Source organism: Pelophylax lessonae, assembly GCF_965119305.1.
Source record: "Pelophylax lessonae genome assembly, chromosome: 12".
In the NCBI taxonomy this organism is placed as follows: Eukaryota; Metazoa; Chordata; class Amphibia; order Anura; family Ranidae; genus Pelophylax; species Pelophylax lessonae.
The window spans coordinates 132,990,632-133,009,933 of NC_138779.1; the positions used below are offsets into that span (position 1 = coordinate 132,990,632).

The 19,302-nt window shown below is 47.0% G+C and overlaps 1 protein-coding gene across 1 annotated transcript in view; it reads left to right on the forward strand.

Annotated features, from left to right (window-relative positions):
* LOC309568128 (myelin protein zero-like protein 2) overlaps positions 1 to 19,302 on the forward strand; it is a 44,060-nt gene that overhangs the window by 5,348 nt on the left and 19,410 nt on the right. The gene's annotated exons all lie outside the window — the stretch shown is intronic.

Consider the following 19,302-nt stretch of genomic DNA (forward strand, 5'->3'; position numbering starts at 1 on the left):
GGCCTTCGGTATCCAGACTGGGGAGTGACGAAGCACATATAGGAGAGGGGGCAACAGCTTCATTTTGACCAGGTTAATGCGGCCAATCAGGGTCAAGGGGAGATTAGCCCAGGAGCGCAGCTTGGTCCCGAATTTCAACAGCAAGGGAGATAAATTAAGGTCACAAAAGTCTCGAATGTCAGGGGATATCACTATGCCCAGATATTTGAGCCTGTCAGTCCAACACAGGGGCAAGGACGGGTCCGCGAGGGCACGGGCCCCCGCGTCCACCGGAAGGATAAGCGACTTGTCCCAGTTCACTCGCAGACCAGACAAGGTGGTGAAGACTGCCAACAGATCCAGGGCCGAACGGAGCGACCGGCCGGGGTCCCGGAGGAAAAGGATAATATCGTCCGCATAAAGCGCCAACTTTTCCTCCAAGGACCCCACCCGGATCCCCCCGACCGCCCCGGAACCACGAACAGCCGCCGCCAGAGGCTCAACAGCCAAGGAAAACAAGGCAGGCGAGAGAGGGCACCCCTGGCGAGTGCCCCGCGCGATCGAAAAGGGACAAGATAGCCTCCCCCCCAACTTAATCTGAGCACTGGGGTGGGCATAAAGCATGGCAACCCACTTACAAAAAACAGGGCCAAAACCAAACCTTTCCAGAACTAACATCATATAGGACCAGTCCACTGAATCAAATGCCTTTTCTAAATCAAGCGCCACCATCACACGTGTACTCTGAGCCTCCGCTGGGACCTGCAAATGAGTGAACACTCTGCGTATGTTAATATCAGTGGATTTGCCTGGCATGAAGCCAGTCTGGTCCATGTTGACCAAGTAGGGAAGGACCTTCATCAATCTGGTAGCAAGCAGTTTGGTAAGTATCTTCAGGTCATAATTCAAAAGGGAAATGGGCCTGTAGGCCGAGCACAGAGTAGGATCCTTCCCCGGTTTATGAATTAAGACTATGTGCGCCAAAGACATGGACTCCGGGAGAGCTCCCAAGTCAAGGCAAGATGCATAGGTCTTCAAGAGCCTAGGAGCTAGTTCAGAGATATACATCTTGTACCAATCCCCCGGCAGGCCATCGGGACCAGGGGTCTTCCCAGGGGGGAGGGAGCGAATAGCCAGCTCGACCTCCTCCAATGTAAAGTCCGCCTCCAGGAGAGCCACGTCCTCCGGGGCCAGAGTGGGCAGCGCCAACTCCCCGAGAGACCCCAAGTCCCGACCCCCCGGCGGGGGGGGGGGGGTCCGCCCGGTACACATGTTCATAGAAATTACGAAATTCCAGGAGAATATCAGCAGGATCCTGAAGGACACTGCCATCTGTAGATTGTATGACTGGAACCACCGTCTGGAACCTAGAGTCCGCGGACAAGTTAGCCAAAAGCCTGCCATTCTTGTCCCCGGACTCGAATATCCTGGCCCGCAGCGACCCCACCTCCGCCTCAGCGGCCGATGACACATGTAGGTGTAACGCCCTCCGAGCCTGGGCCAGGGAGGAGTACGCCTCAGGGGAGGGATCCAAGGCAAACGTAGCCTCGGACTCCGTAACCACTGCCTCCAAATCCGTCCTCGCCGAGGCGCACTCCACCCGCGCAGCTTTAATAGCGGAGATATAGTCGCCACGAATAGTGGCCTTGAAAGCATCCCAACACACCAAGGCGGATGTGGTGAGGTCATTAACCTCCCAGTACTGGGCAATTTTACCAGACACCCCCTCCACCACCCATTGATTCTGAAGCCACCCACAGCCCAGCCTCCAGCCGCCCCGCTCCCCCGGATCACCCAGCCGCAGCTGAATCTCGAGCGGGGAGTGATCCGAGAGACCGGCGGGCAGGTAGCCGGCCGACAGCACAAATGGCAGGACTGAGGGAGAGCAGAATGCAAGATCTATACGGGAGCCGGAGTGGTGTGACGAGGACACGTGAGAATAGAACCGATCCTGCGGGTGTTTCCACCTCCACAGTTCTGTGAGCTGCAAGGTCGAGGCCCAGGTGCACAGCTCAGAGCAGGATTGGCGATTCGCATTCGAGGTGTCCAAGTCACCATCCAGGATGTTGTTAAAATCCCCAGCCACAAAGATGCGCTGGGTCGAGAATTTGGCCAAACGATCATAAATGTGGTACAACACAGCACTAGAAAAAGGTGGGGGGACATACACGTTGACAAAAATAAACAATTTACCCGCAATCTCAAGAGCTAGGATAACATATTGACCCTTGGGATCCGTTATAACCCTCTCAACACGACAGGGCAGGGCCCTATGCACCAAAACGGAGGTCCCCCTGGCGTAAGTGGAGTAGGTGGCGTGGAAGGTATGACTCACCCAGCGCCTGCGTAGTGCCAATACAGCACTCCCCGTCAGGTGAGTCTCCTGGAGGAAGACCACATGTGGTTTAGAGGATTGGAGATATTTGAATAGCAAAGCACGCTTGAACTTGCTATTAAGGCCCCGCACGTTCCAAGATAGCACCTTAATGCGGTCAGCCATAGCATTGGGAGAGAAAATGGGGCAGGAGAAATGGGAACAGCGGCGGGGGAGCCAGGGGCCAGATGAGAGACCAACCACGCCACCCCTCAGTATCTAGTGCAGGGAAGCAAGCAGCTCGGACTGCGACCCACAAGGAGTCAGCGACACACAGTGAAATAGCACATTGCACAATGAATAGTAAAACACAGCACGGGTATGCAGCCAAAAACCAAAAAAGAAAAAAAAGAAATGACAATAAACAAGAACACATATAAACCCCTGTCAGCCAGAGAGCAACAGTGCTACAGGCCAACTTCATCCCAAAAACCTAGAAGAAAAAACAACACACTATCGACTAGGAAAATGCCCAGCCAATAGTCATCTGGCACTAGGCCAGGAGGGGAGTAGCCGGAGGGCTAACCAGAGGCAAGGCCGGCCGACGGCCCCAACAGTCCCAAGGACCAGGAACAGCAATCCTGTGGGAAAAGTCTAATAGAGGCTGTCACCAGCCCCAGCTCCAGGGACACATATGTAGAAAAGGGGGAAAATAGCAAAAAAATAAGGGCAGAAAAATAAAACTACTCAGGGGCATTGATGTGGAGAGTCAGAGATCATCCGGGGAGAGGGGGTCCCCTCCAGTTACAGTCCAACAAGACAACTCAAAAAGGGGGGACGGAGGGGGGAACAGGGAGTCCAGCCAGCAAGGCCAACAGAGTAGGGACAAGGAAGCTCACCGCAAGCTGAGCAACCAAGCGTCCGCGTCATCAGGAGAATCAAAAAACTTGACAGAGCCAGCATGTTGCACACGGAGTCGGCTGGGATAGAGCATGGAATACTTGATTTCTTTTTCACGGAGCCTCCGCCGCACATCATTAAAGGTCTTCCTCTTTTTCTGAAGCTCTGCAGAGAAATCAGGGTAGAGATGAACTGCAGCATTTTCGTAAGGCAAAGTGTCATGCTTGCGGGCCTCACTCAGTATACGGTCCCTGTCACGATAGTTCAGGAAGCGGACCAAGAAGGGGCGAGGGGGGGCCCCAGGGATCACACGGCCCGTAGGGACTCTATGTGCCCTCTCAACGACGTAGGTGGGAGCCAGGTCAGTAAGGTGCAGGAGGTCCTTGAAAAAAACGTTCGGCAAAATCAGCAGGCCTATCCCCCTCAGCCCCTTCAGGCAGTCCCAGCACCCGCACATTATTCCGCCGCTGGCGGTTTTCGGCATCATCTGCCTTGGCTAATAGCATCTGAACTGTGTGCTGAAGGGAGGAAAGGGAGGCAGAATGCTGGGTAGTGAGGTCCTCAGCCGAGGAGATACGCTGTTCAGTGTCCGTAAGCCTCCCCCTAATCTTGTCCAAGTCAGCCCGGATAAGATTGCACTCCTCCGCCAAATAATCGATCCTGGCCAATAAGGAAGTCTTACTCTGCTCAATGGCAGATAAAATCATGACAGTGTCACTTGCCTGGACCGGGATGGATGCAGATGGAGCAGCAACAGATTCCGCCGGGAGCTCCATGTTGGTAAGTAGAGTACGCAGGCCTTCCAAGATGGCGTCCGGAGGCACCGCCGGCGGGGAGGCCGGCTTCTGTTTCGCAGCGGCGGCCGCGGATTTTCCCTTCCCGGGCATGTCGGACGTAGCCCACGGGTGTCCCGACCCTCCACAGGTCCGGTAACGGCAGGCAGAAGCGGGGCGAAGGATGTGTGAAACGAAGGATTAGTCAGGGTCCCCGGAGCTCCAGGCAGGCACGTCTGGTCCGCTCTACATCCGGTCACGCCCCTCGACTATACAGAGGTTTAACAGGACAGATTATACTCCGAACAGGCCTCGCATTGGTCGACCAGAGAAGTTGAGTGCATGTGCTCAGCATCCTATCCAGAGGTTGTCTTTGGGAAATAGACGTATGAGTGCTGCCAGCATTGCTGCAGAAGTTGAAGGGGTGGAGGGTCAGCCTGTCAGTGCTCAGACCATATGCCACACACTGCATAAAATTGGTCTGCATGGCTGTTGTCCCAGAAAGAAGCCTCTTCTGAAGATGATGCACAAGAAAGTCCGCAAACAGTTTGCTGAAGACAAGCAGACTAAGGACATGGATTACTAGAAACATGTCCTGTGGTTTGATGAGACCAAGATAAACTTATATGGTTCAGATGGTGTGAAGCATGTGTGGCGGCAACCAGGTGAGGAGTACAAAGACAAGTGTGGCTTTCCTACAGTCAAGCATGGTGGTGGGAGTGTCATGGTCTGGGGCTGCATGAGTGCTGCCGGCACTGGGGAGCTACAGTTCATTGAGAAAACCATGAATGCCAACATATACTGTGACATACTGAAGCAGAGCATGATCCCCTTCCTTAGGAGACTGGGCCGTAGGGCAGTATTCCAACATAACAACCCCAAACGCACCTCCAAGATGACCACTGCCTTGCTAAAGAAGCTGAGGATAAAGGTGATGAGCTGGCCAAGCATGTCTCCAGACCTAAACCCTATTGAGCATCTGTGGGGCATCCTCAAATGGAAGGCGGAGGAGCGCAGGGTCTCTAACATCCACCAGCTTCATGGTGTTGTCAAGTGGAAGAGGACTCCAGTGGCAACCTGTGAAGCTCTGGTGAACTCCATGCCCAAGAGGGTTAAGGCAGTGCTGGAAAATAATGGTGGCCACACGAAATATTGACACTTTGGGCCCAATTTGGACATTGTCGTTTAGGGGTGTACTCACTTTTGTTGCCAGCAGTTTAGACATTATTACCTGTGTGTTAAGTTATTTTGAGGGGACAGCAAATGTACACTGTAAGAGCCGGTTCACATTGGGACGACTCAAAGTCGCCCCGACTTTGAAGCCGCCCCGACTTTGAAGCCGCCCCGTGCAGCGGGACTTCATCGTGGCTTGCAAACGACTTCTCTAATAGAAGTCAACGCAAGCCGTTCTGATGTCGCCCCCCAAGTAGTGCAGGAACCTTTTTCTAAGAAGGAACGACTTGAGTCGCTCCAATCAGAACGGTTCCATTGCACAGAATGGAGCGCGACTTGTCAGGCAACCAAGTCGTGGCAGTGTAAACCGGGACTATACAAGCTGTAAACTCACTACTTTAGTAGCAAAGATATAATAAAATATTTACAAACATGAGGGGTGAGTCATAGAGATGCCACATTGTTTGTTGGAAATGAAAACTATCAACCTACAGAGGGCTGAATTCAAGACACTCTGAAAATCAAATTGAGAAAATGATGCAGCAGGAAAGTCCATTTTGCTGAAATTTCATTGTAGCAACTCAAAATGGTACTCAGTAATTTAGCCCCACATGCTTGTATGCATGCCTGACAATGTTGAAGCATGCTCCTAATGAGGCGAAGGATGGTGTGCTGGGGTATTTCCTCCCAGATCTGGACCAGGGCATCACTGAGCTCCTGAACAGACTGAGGTGCAACCTGGCGGCGTCAGATGGACGGAAACATAATGTCCCAGAGGTGTTTTATTGGATTTAGGTCAGGCGAGTATGGGGGCCAATCAATGGTATCAATTCCTTCATCCTCCAGGAACTGGCTGCATACTGTCGCCACATGAGACCGGGCATTGTTGTGCACCAGGAGGAACCCAGGACCCACTGTACCGGCATAGGGTCTGACAATGGTTCCAAGGATTTCATCCCGATATCTAATGGCAGTCAGGGTGCCATTGTCTGACTTGTAGAGGTCTGTGTGTCCCTCCATGGATGTGCCTCCCCAGACCATCACTGACCCACCACCAAACTGGTCATGCTGAATGATGTTACAGACAGCATAATGTTCTACACGGCTTCTCCAGACCCTTTAACATCACAGGGTGAACCTTCTCTCATCTGGGAAAAGCACAGGGCACCGGTGGTGGACCTGCAAATTCTGGTGTTCAATGGAAAATGCCAATAGAGTTCCATGGTGCTGGGCAGTGAGCACAGGGCCCAATAGAGGACGTCGGGCCTTCAGACCACCCTCATAAAGTCTGTTTCTGATTGTTTGGTGAGAGACATTCACACTAGTGGCCTGCTGGAGGTCATTTTGTAGGGCTCTGGCAGTGCTCATCCTGTTCCTTCATTCACAAAGGAGCAGATACCGGTCCTGCTGATGGGTTAAGGACCTTCTACGGCCCTGTCCACCTCTCCTAGAGTTACTGCCTGTCTCCTGGAATCTCCTCCATGGTTGAGACTGTGCTGGGAGACACAGCAAACCTTCTGGCAATGGCACGTATTGATGTGTCATCCTGGAGGAGTTGGACTGCCCGTGCAACCTCTATAGGGTCCAGGTATCGCCTCATGCTACCAGTAGTGACACTGACCCTAGCCAAATGCAAAACTAATGAAACAGTCAGAAAAGATGAAAATAAAAAAAAAAATGTCAGTGGCCTCTATCTGTAAAACCATTCCTGTTTTAGAGGTTGTCTCATTGTTGCCCATCTAGTGCACCTGTTGTTAATTTCATGAACACCAAATAAGCTGAAACTGATTAACAACCCCCTCTGCTACTTAACTGACTAGATCAATATCCCAGGAGTTTAATTGACTTGATGCTATACTCTGATTAAAAAGTGTTCCTTTAATTTTTTTGAGCAGTGTATGTATGTATAAACACACACACACACACACACACACACACACACACACACACACACAATATTACCAAAAGTATTGGGACACCTGCCTTTACACGCATGAACTTTAAAGGCATCCCAGTCTTAGTCCGTTGGGTTTAGTATTACGTTGGCCCACCCTTTGCAGGTATAACAGCTTTAACTCTTCTGGTAAGGCTGTCCACAAGGTTTAGGAGTGTGTCTATGGGAATGTTTGACCATTCTTCCAGAAGCGCATTTGTGAGGTCAGGCCTCTGTGCAGGCCAGTCAAGTTCCTCCACCCCAAACTTGCTCATCTATGTCTTTATGGACCTTGCTCGCTCCCTAGAAGCCTCACAGGCTAGCGACGTAGTACTACGTCGCTTTGCCTGTGAGGGGCTGACCGGCGCAGTAAATAGTCGTGCGGCGGTCGGCAAATGGTTAATCAGCCATAACTTTTATGACCACAACCTAATATTGAGTAGGTCCCCCTTTTGCCACCAAAACAGCTGTGACCCATCAAGGCATGGACACCACTAGACCTCTTGAAGGTACGCTGTGATATCTGGCACCAAGCCATCAGAAGTAGAACCTTTTAGTCCTGAAAGTTGCGAGGTGTGGCCTCCATGGATCGGACTTCCTTTTCCAGCGCATCCTACAGTTTGCTTGATTGGATTGAGACCTGGAGAATTAAGAGGCCAATTCAACACCTCAAACACATTGTTTTGTTCTTCGAACCATTTTTGCAGTGTGGCAGGACACATTATCTTGCTGAAAGAGGCCACTGCCATCAGGGAATACTGTTTCCTTGAAGGGGTATACTTGGTAAGCAACAATATTTAGGTAGGTGGTACAGTACGTGCCACTGCCAAATTACCATCCACATGAATGGCAGGACCCAAGGTTTCCCAGCAGAACATTGCCCAAAGCATCATACTGTCTCTGACAGCTTGTCTTCTTCCCATACTACACCCTGGAGTCATCTCTTCCCAAGGTGAGCAATGCACATGCTTCCTGTTATGCACGTGATATAAAAAGAAACATGAATCATCAAACAAGGCTGATGCTCATGTGCCCATTGTCTTTTGGCTGTAGACACAGGTCAGCATGGGCACCCTAACCAGTCTGCAGCTACGCTGTGCCGAACACCACAAACTGCAAGGCCCATTTTTTTCTACTTTCAACATAACTTCAGGGACAACATGTTTACTTCCTAATATATCCCACCAACTTTCAGATGCCATTGTAATGAGATAATCCATGGTATTCACTTAACCTGTCAGTGGTCATAAGGTAATGGCTGGTGTGTGTATATGTGTGTAATATATATGTGTGTGTTTGAGTTATGCCCCGTACACACGTGCAGATTATCTGCAGACTTCTGTCTGCAGACTTACCTTTTCTATGTAGTGCAAGGGCCTGCCGGATTGCATACAAATTGAAAGTGTTTAGATTTGACCTCATATTATATGGTTTTGGTAAGTCTGCAGATAATCTGCACTTGTGTATGGGGCATTAGTATGAAGGCCTCTGAGGAGCTACAAGTCCAAGCAAATCCACTGGCTGAATGGATAATATTTTCTTACATTTGGGTTACTAAACTGTATGTTTGGGATGGAGCAGCCTTTAGTAAATAGGTAACAATTTTTTTTATATGAAATACGTTACGGCTAAAGGTTCATAAAGCAGCATATTTTATTCTTTATTTCTTGGTATTTTGTATGTAAGTTTAGTTTACAGGCAGGGGCTTTGTGTGTTACCAGTCCTCCTCTCCTTTGTTCCAGCAGTTTGAGACCCACTGACATCATCAGGTACAATGCAGGTCCTATACCAGGGGTGTCAAATTGAATTTCTTTGTGGGCCGCATCAGCATTATAGTTGCCCTTGCCAGTTGCATCTGTAATGCCCCGTACACACGTACCGATTGTCGGCCGTAAATATTCGGCTGACGACTGATCGGCCGATTGTAGGCTTGTTAGTATGATGCTTCCAACAGCCGACAGCGCATTTTCGGCCGAACAGAATCTGTCGTGCATGCTTTAAAATTTTTGTTGGCCAACACCCAGAACGGCCGATTGTTCGCCAGTCAGTACAGATTTCGGCCGACAGACAGCAGATTTGCAAGACTGGGCATGCTCAAAAAAGAAAAAAGACAAGGAAAGTTAACCATCACATGACATCACTTCTGCAGTCGGCTGTTGTTGGCCGACAAAATTCGTGTGCATTCTTTTGCAGTTTTCAACAGACACGACAGCCCTGGACAAAAGACGGCCGATCGTTGGGCCGACGATCGGTACGTGTGTACGAGGCATTAGACTAGATGTCCAGAATAAGCTCCCCATGGTCAGAAGTCAAGAGACCCCCCCCCCCCATTACCATATGCTGCTGCCAGGAAGAAGCTGGGGGTGGAGCTGGGAAGCATAGAGTGCTGGGTCTGGAGGAGGACCAGAGCTGGAGTCAGCTGCCACAGTCTGATTCACTGTAGGATTTATCTATGAGCACTGTGTGGTGTCTGTCGACAAAAGAACTGATAATGCTTTATGAAAAAATACAGTTTCAAGTGAAATAAAAGCCTTCAGTGGTGAGCCGTTTAATATTTTCACACCTATGTATTATTTCCTATGTATTATTTATAGTATGTGAATTTGAATGTTTTCATGGGAAAATGGGTGTGTTAAAAAACAAAAATAATTCATGCACGTTGACCCTGATGAAATGAATTGTCTCCATTGTAGAACTTTCAGAGACAGAACACAGCCTAGTGTTATATGATCTAGCTGCAAATTCTTGTGACATTCAAAACCATCCTGATACCTCCTGACTCCTAGTTCTGCTGCTAGATTTACCCAAAGGCGGCCCGAGCGAGGAAAAAAAACAGAGGAAAAAATAGAATGTAAATGTTCCACTTGAGGCCTTGGCACAGGACATGGGTGGCAGATGGTAAACATGGCCCCAATTGTGAAAGGTGCTTTTAGCTTTGATATACAGATAAGATTTTGTTTTAGGATTGCAGTCTCATGATCATGCATGAAAGGTTTTCATAAAGTGCATGATCAGATAAACCTGGAATACTAAACATATGAGAATTTTAAATCTGACATTAAACATGAGATAAACAGCTGCCAAATTTTCTATTTTGCAGTCACATTGGGTTGCAGTCTCATGTCTTTGGTAGGAGACATGAGACACACACTATTTTATTATCTCCTATAGCTTCTGCCTGTGCGTGCTGTCAATTTACATGGAGCAAATGCTTTGGCTGAATGGAGCATTTGTCCTTTGGCAATACTGCCTGTTGCAGGTGCTAGAACACAAGTGTCAAACACAAGGCCCATTACCAAAATCAGCCCGCCAGGCCATATCATATGGCCCTTGCACCCAGGGCTTTTTTTTCCCAGCCAAATGTGGTGGAACTCCACCTCCAGCTCTCATTGTGTTCACAAGGACAGCTTTCCTCTAAATGGCAATCACAGATCTCTGCCTTGCCTGCACTTACGGTGGGGATAAGGAAGATGCAGGTGCAGTGTGGGATGAGGCATCACATGGTTAGCTACCAATGATCTCCCTGCCAGTTGTGAGAGAGCCACCTACACTGCTGGGAGGTACTAGAGCCAGGCTGGGGAGGTGATGTGCGAGGAAGCTTTTTCTTTTTTTGGGGGGGGGGGGGGAGAGAGTAAGGGACTGTGGGGGATGGCGGAGGGTGGTGGAGAGGTCAGAGCCGAGGAGGGGTGGAAGTGACAGCCTGTGAAAGAGAGCTGAACCCTGCAAACTGTGCATAGCACACTCCTAAACCTTGCAGTCTGTATGTACTGCACTCCTCAATTCTGCACTACGTACAAAGTGCACCCTTGAACTTTGTACTCTGTACACAGGGCATCCCTAAACTTTGCACTCTGTACATGGCACACTATAAACAGAAAACTATCAGCGCAAAACCTAATACGTGATGATGTACATACAGTGCAAGTGAAATTAAATCACTGTGCGTGAAAATAAATGTGCTTAAAATTGTGCATAGAAATGTACATAACCTTTAAACAATAAATGTGCATGAAAAAATGACCGGTAGCATACACCAATCTTGTCCACACTTCACAATCAAAAATCACATAAATAGAAAACGTGATGCGCCAGATGTGTACAAAATTATTCCTAGGGTGACTATATAAATAAATGGATAAAAGTCCACATATACAATCCAATAATCATCGTCCTCAAATCCAATTGTAAATGTGTAGAAGTGTCCAAGTGTCCAAATTGAAGCCTCAATCCCGTGAGAGATAAATAAAACACCAGTGTGTTAAGTCCCTCCACCTGAAAGATTGGCCTCTCACCTCAATATGGGACCCAAACGGGCCAGCATTAGCCTATATGAGGATAATGGACTCCTGGGATGACTCTCCAGCCTTTCACCTCCGGAGGTCGCGGGACATATAGTAAAAGAGAAAGGCAAAAATCTAGTGCTTTCTTCTTATAAATGTATAAGCTTTATTGAGTAAACGAAAGCAACTCACATTGTACGGGCACTCAGCCGTGCCTGCTGTTATGGCAATCGGTAGCAAGTTCCACCCGAGAGACGATCGGCGTCAGCCACGCAAGCTCCGCCCCCCTATACGCGTTACGTCAGAGCGTATGGCTCCGTTGACTTCCTCGGTAGGGGTGGGATTTGCGTGTCAAGCCTCGCCTAATATCAGCATTCCTAGAGGTGGATTGGCCAGCGGACATTCGCCCCTCCTCCTACTACTAGCGATACACAGGACACCGGAACCAACGATACAGGCATGTAATCTTCGGTGTCACTGGCTAGTGTATTCTTATGGGGCGATACAATTCAGTTTGTGTATGTCTACACCTATAGACCGCGGAGATCGCGTGCCTGCGCCGCCATCACTTGGGTGCCACTATAAAAACATATTAATCTATATAAACATATTGTTACACCTAAAATTATAATTAAATCAAGCATTGCCATACAATGTAAAAGGTTAAAACCAGATAAAATAGATAATCTATTTTTTTTTTTTTTGGACCCTCCCTGTAAGGGGCGTGGTTGTGGACATGGCGCCGTGAGACAGCGTGCAGCGGGGCTCCGGGACCGTTGGTGAATCACCGCTCTGAACAAGCTGGCGTTCCCTGCCAGATTCCGAGGATGATTGCTCGGATGGAGTGAAGGGAGAGAACCGGAGCCTGGCAGCTTGGCGGAAGCAAAAAGGCAGACCCAGAGGCAAAAACTGCTCTTACCTGGCGCACGGTGGTGCACTGCGAGCCGACCCTTGGAGGCGTTCAGCTGGCCTGTGAGTGGTGGAGGGGAACGTGCTGCTGCTGCGGTGCTGAGTGGAGGCAGCGTGTGTTGGGGCTCTGGGACCGTGGGTGATTTACCCCTTAGAGCAAAACAGCGTCCCGGTGAGCGCTGGGAGTCGACCCCCGAGGCGATAAGACGAAGCAATATATCGACTGAAAAAGGACAAAAGCTTTATCTGGTCTATGAGTGGTGAAGGGGAGAGAGCGGCTTCTACAACGTCGGTAAGACATTCAAACATTTCAGCGTATTTTATTCGAAGTCTCCCCACACAAGAAAAAAGTGTTTTTTATCCTAAAATGGCACAGACACGCTCAGGGTCGGCTAATGCAAATACCTCTAAAAAAGCTGGTAGCAATCAGCGAGAAGCTATTGAAACCTCCCTAGTGAGTCAATATCAGCAAGGGGCAGACAGAACTGTACAGGGAACAGACTCTTTCACTCCCCAGGGTCCCCGAATACAGGACAAACAAAACCTGGATTGGCAAGAGTTGCTGGCGATAATCCCTACAAAACAGGATATGTCAGAAATGGCATCCTCAATTGTCAATGCACTGACACAAGAAATTAATTCCCTTAAAGGTCAAATGGATGTAATGTCCAAAAAAATAGAAATGGTGGAGGTGGGGACTAGTACCCTGAGCGTCAGAGTTGAACACATAGACACCCACAAGATGTTCGTCAGGCAATTAGTAACATTAAAACTCCAACAAAATGATGGGGAGAACCGGAGCAGAAGGAACAATATACGCTTACGGGGGTTAACAGATAAAATTCAAGGCCCAGATTTGAAACCGAAAGTGGTGGCTATTTTAAATATGCTCTTGGAAACTACCCAAAATGAAGCAATAGATCGAGTACATCGGGTAAGGGCCCCTAGGAGTATGGGATCAGATTTCCCCCAGGATGTCCTAATAAGGATTCATTTTTTTTCAATCAAGGAAAAAATAATGAAAAACGCATGGAAAAAGGGTCCATTTGACTTTGAAGGTTCAACCATACGGTTATTGCCAGACCTTTCAAGACAGACACTCAGGATGAGAGCGACCTTAAAACCGGTATTAGAAATTATGCAGAATGCCGGGGCCAACTATCATTGGGGTCACCCTTTTCATTTAATTGTATCTAAAAAGGACGGTTCATATACCCTGAGGTGGCCGGATCAGCTATCAGGACTCTTTGCATTTTTAAAGGTCCCCCCTGTGGTGGTCCCAGACTGGCTGGGGATACAGGGGTATAAAGACTCCCTGGGGTCCCTGGGAGCTGGGAAGTGACCATGAAAAGGGGTTAGCCCCCAGAGTGGGAGAGTGTTTACCTCAGGCTGTGGAAGTGGTATACACGCCTGGGGGGTGCAGTCTCCCATTCTGGGGGTTATGAATGGTGTTGTTTTCTCCTTTAAGATAGATCAAAGGGATTTTTCATTAAGAGTTTATTTACAGGGAATATTCAGTAAAGGTGTGGAGGAGTTAGGACTGCACGAAGAGGCCATAGGGTAAAGAGGTTGTATTGAATAAATAAGGGAAGAATGGAATTGTGAATGTTTATAGTAAAACCTAAATTGGACACATAAGCAGAATGCCTCTGCTGAGGTTTAAATATACGTAAGGGTTAAAAACTATTCCCTTAAACAAAGGTGCCTATCGTGCGGCCCCGCTCCTCACAATATAATGTCAGAGCGGTCTCGCCAGGTCCTATGGAGCCGCGCTCGCAGATTAAGCGAGAAAGTGAGTGTTTTTTCTGTTTGTTTGTGTTTTTTTCTTTTTTTTCCTTTCTTTCTCTATATAATGTAACATATGTCTCATGGAGCGACCCTCCCACACGCCCCTGGAATAGATAAGCGCGTAGCTGCGCTTAGGTCAAGGTTTGACAAGTAGGGAAGTAGAGGGGAATACACAGAGAGGATCGGGCGCTGATATATCCCCTCCAAGGGAGTGATATTGGAAAAGGGGAAATTTATCCCCCTTTTTTTTTTTTTCTTCTTCCTTTTCTTCCTCTCCTCCTCCTCTCCGCCTCCCCCTCCCCGCCCTATTGAGTGTGTGGGGACAGTGCCTATAGTAATATGGGCAGAGGAGGGGTGGGTGAGATGGCCAGGGCTGTCAGAGCGGGCTTAAAGCTGACCTCTTTAAATGTGAGGGGGTTGTCTACCCCAGAAAAACGTATGCGGGTATTGAACGATATGAGAAGAGGACATACACAGGTTGCTTTTTTCCAGGAAACATATTTTAAATGTGAAAGTGTACCTAAATTTTTCAATAGAAATTATCCATGGGCGTACCACGCCGCCTCTCCAATCCCGAAGTCAAAAGGGGTCAGTGTTGTCATAGCAAAAGAAGTAGATTGGACGCATCGAGAATCAAGGGTAGATCCACAAGGAAGATACCTTATGATAAAGGGTACAATAGGACAAAGGGTACTAACATTGGTCAATGTATATTTTCCAAACATGAACCATTTGACATTTCTACAGAAGTTGTTGCCATTGATCTTGGACTTTCGGGAAGGCCTGTTGATAATGGGTGGAGACTGGAATTACGTGGCAGAACCCTTACTGGATACGTCACAAGGTTCCTCCCATTTATCATATGCAAAACTTAATGGGCTTAGGAAGGAACTTTCCCTCCTCGATTTAACTGACCCGTGGAGGATCATGCATGCCGGGGAGAAGGATTTTTCATACTTCTCTGCATCTCATAACACATACTCAAGGTTAGACAGATTCATGATTCCTCAGGGCGAATTGGGAAGGGTTAAAGCTACCACTATTGGAACGCCCATTATGTCAGATCATGCTCCAGTACATATTGTGATTGACCTGGACTCTGTACCACCAAAACCTCCCACATGGAGATTAAATGAAGCTCTACTGCAATCTCCGGAGACGAGATTAGAAATAGAATTAGCCCTGGTAAATTATTTTAAAGAAAACACTGAATTGCAGGCATCCCCGTCTATGGTTTGGGAAGCACACAAATGTGTTATCAGGGGGACATTAATGATGCTGGGATCTCGTCGTAAAAAGGAATATGAAAAGAGCGTATTGGAATTGACGACACGGATGGGAGAGCTGAGTGCCATACACAAGAAATCGTTGGCGCAGGAACATTTACAATCTCTCATTAAGATTAGGGAAGAGTTGAATACTCTTCTATATCAAAGAACAGTAAAAAGTCTATCGTTCATGAGGAGACAAATATATGAATTCTCCAACAAACCGGGGGCCATGACCCCAGAAAAAGACAGCAATTGCACAGATACAAACAAATAAGGATGGGAAAGTTACAGAGACAGCGAAGATTGTGGAGGAATTTGGTAATTTTTATCAATCCCTCTATAATATAAATACAGGGGGAGAAGTAGACAAGGAGTCCAGAGCTCTGTTCTCAAAAGCGCGGGAGTATGTTGAAACATCTGGGATTCCTCCATTAAAGAAGGAACAGGCGGAGGCTCTGGAAGGAGACATCCTAGAGGAGGAACTAGAATATGCTCTAAATCAAAATAAACCACACAAGGCTCCAGGCCCTGATGGACTAACTCTGCCGTATTACAAACAATTCTGGCCACAGTTAAAAGCTCCTCTATTATCCCATTTTAATTGCATTGGTAAAGGAGGTTCAGTACCCAAAGACAGCTTACGGGCATTTCACTTATACATAAGGAGGGTAAGGACCCCTCTTTATGTGGTAATTACCGCCCTATAGCCTTATTGAATCTGGACTCGAAACTATTTGCTAAGATCATTGCGAATAGAATCATAGCATATATCCCGCAACTGATACAATTTGATCAGGTGGGATTTGTGCCCTCGAGAGAAGCAAGGGACAACACAACCAGAGTAATTGACCTTATATCTCATGCCCAGCGTTTACAAAAGCCAATGATGCTCCTCTCTGTTGATGCCGAAAAGGCTTTTGACAGGGTGGCCTGGGACTTTATCGAGGCCACCCTGTCATATATTGGACTGGGGGAATGGATGAGAACGAGCATCATGGCTTTATATTCGGGACCTACAGCTGCAGTAAATATAAACGGCTGGAGGTCAAACTTTTTTGAAATCAAAAATGGCACACGCCAAGGATGCCCGCTGTCTCCATTAATTTTTATTTTGACATTAGAGCCTTTTTATGTACAATTCGGAAAGATCTAGAAATTAAGGGGATATACGTGGGGGGAGTGCATCATAAATTAGCAGCCTATGGCGATGATTTAATTTTCTTTATAACAAACCCGGTGCAAATGCTACCTTTAATCCTAGGGGCAATTCAGGAATATGGGAAACTTTCTTACTTTAAAGTAAATTTAGCAAAATCAGTTGCGATGAACATTACAATCCCGGATGAGGAATGGAGGGAATTACAACCATCTTTTACTTTTCAACGGACAGGAGATTCATTTGTATATCTAGGAGTGCATATCACACCTCGAGTAGAAGATTTGTTTGAGGCCAACTTCCCCCCTTTATTAAGGACCCTTAAGAGAGACACTTTGAGATGGCAGACCCTGGCTTTGACGTGGTTTGGAAGAAGTAGTGCCTGGAAGATGAACGTACTCCCACGAGTGCTATATCTCTTACAGGCACTACCAATAGAAATACCAGAATGTTTTTTTATGCAAATGAAAACTTTGCTGAGAACATTTGTGTGGGCTAATAAATCTCCAAGAATAGGAATAAACATCCTTACCCGCCCTAAATGCCAAGGGGGGGGGGATAGGACTACCAGACCTAAAGCGCTATCATAGGGCAATACACCTTACACGGGTGTTAGATTGGCACTGCAATGTGAAAACGAAACAATGGGTGAACTTAGAAAATGAGCTGACAGAACGACCAGTCCCCCTGGCCCCTTGGGTGCCGATCTCATTGGATGATCTTATACACTCCCACCCGACGATAGGAACTACAATTAAGGTATGTAGGAACATACAAAAAAAAGCACAGATTGCACCCCCAATTTCTCCAATGCTACCGTTAGTGGGAAATACGGACTTCCCTCCAGGATACTCTAAGGGGAAGATAAGAAATCTTGCTCGGAGTGGTAAAATTCGCTTAGTAGACATATGGAGCCAGGAGAACCCCCCCACTCTGAGGGAGATCGTATCCTGGTCGGAAGAGACCTTAGATGTGTTCTCTGCGTTTCAAATTAGACATTATCTAGTCGACTTACAGAAACGGGGATATTCCCCCCGATCTCTGACACCTTTTGAATCTCTATGCAGAGGAGGAAGTGCAATCCCACATGCCCTATCGTTCTTTTATTCCCTTTTATCTAAAGGGCAGGAAGAACAATCATTGACTTTTATTGGAAAATGGGAACGGGAGATGGGAATTAATTTCAACCCACAACAAATAAAAAAAATATTAGCACTTACACATAAGGCTTCAATAGCTAATAAATACCAGGAGATTAGTTATAAAATTCTGGTAAGGTGGTACAGAGTTCCAGTAATTTTACATAAGATAGATAAAAAAACCCCTGACAAATGTTGGAGATGCGGAGAAGAAGGTGGATCAATGTTTCACATCTTCTGGTCTTGCCCCCGGATTAAGGGCTATTGGTCAGAGATAGCGAAAGTGATTAAAAACCTTACTGCAATCGAGGTGGGAGGGGATCCGGCTTTATGCCTCCTACATTTGACAAAGCTATCAATTAGGAAATACAGGAACTCCCTTTTGATTCATTTACTTAATGCTGCTAAAGCGTGCATTCCTGTGGTATGGAGACAAACCACTTCCCCAACTTTACAAACAGGGCTCTCTAAGGTGAATGAAATTCACCGGATGGAGACACTGATAGCAGCACGTAATGGCAGGGAAGAGAAAGCCCGCAATTGCTGGCAGCCCTGGACCGCCTATGTTTCCTCGGAAGAATATCTGAGGATGCGGCGAGATGGAGAGTAGGGGGAACAGGGGGGTTATGAGCGGGGTTTTTTTTTTTCTTATTTTATCGCATGCTTTGGAGGGGACATATCAGGCTTGGTAGTAAATTTGGAGGTAAGGAGATTCATGGGGTCCAGGGGGATACAAAACCCTCTTCTTTCTTTCTCTTTTTTTTTTTTTTTTTTTTACTAGATGAAGGAGGTTGGATATTGAAGTATGTTCTCCTCATCCCAATGGGGATTTGGGGGTTTGGATGTAAGTGGAGGGAAGGGAGGGTTTTGAATTTGATTATGTTTTTGTCACAATTATATAGTTTTATAAGATTGCATATTCCTCCAAGGGAGGGTAAGGGGAAGAATTCTAATCCTTTTTATTTATTTTTTTTTGCGTGTAAAATGATATTTCGAGTGCACTGTTGGTTTTTTTGGAATTAACACATAGGTGAATACTAACGTTAGATTCTCTGGAGTGGTGTGTTTTTTTTTTTTTTTTTTTCTTCACTAGATGAGGGGGGTTGGATACTGAAGTATGTTCTCCTCATCCCAAAAGGGACTTGGTGGTTTGGATGTAGGTGGAGGGAAGGGAGGGTTTTGATTTGGAATGATATACTCTTAGTATGCTCTCGTTAGAATTATATAATCGATAAGATTGTAGATGTCTCTAAAAGGGAGGGTAAGGGGTTATATATATATATTTTTTTTTTTCTTGCGTAAAATGATCTTTTGGGTGCACTGTTGGCTTCTTTGGAATTAACACACACAGATGGATTGTTAACGCCAGATTACTGGAGTGGTGTGGGTTTTTTTTTTTTCGGGGGGATTTGTAGATACCTCGGAGAATCTCCGGTAGGGAACTGGTTATGTTAAATGTATACTTATGCAATAAGATTTGTTAATTTTACAAATGGATGGTATTGTATGTCTATAACCTGTATTGTGGTGAAAAAAACAATAAAAATGTTGGAATTATAAAAAAAAATTCCTTCAGGCTTCCTGCTTCCTAGTTTCTTGTCACATACCATGATTGCCTCCAGGACTTCTCCAGAACCTCTCCCTACTTCTGGAACTTCCTACCCCTACCTGTATGGCTATCTATGAC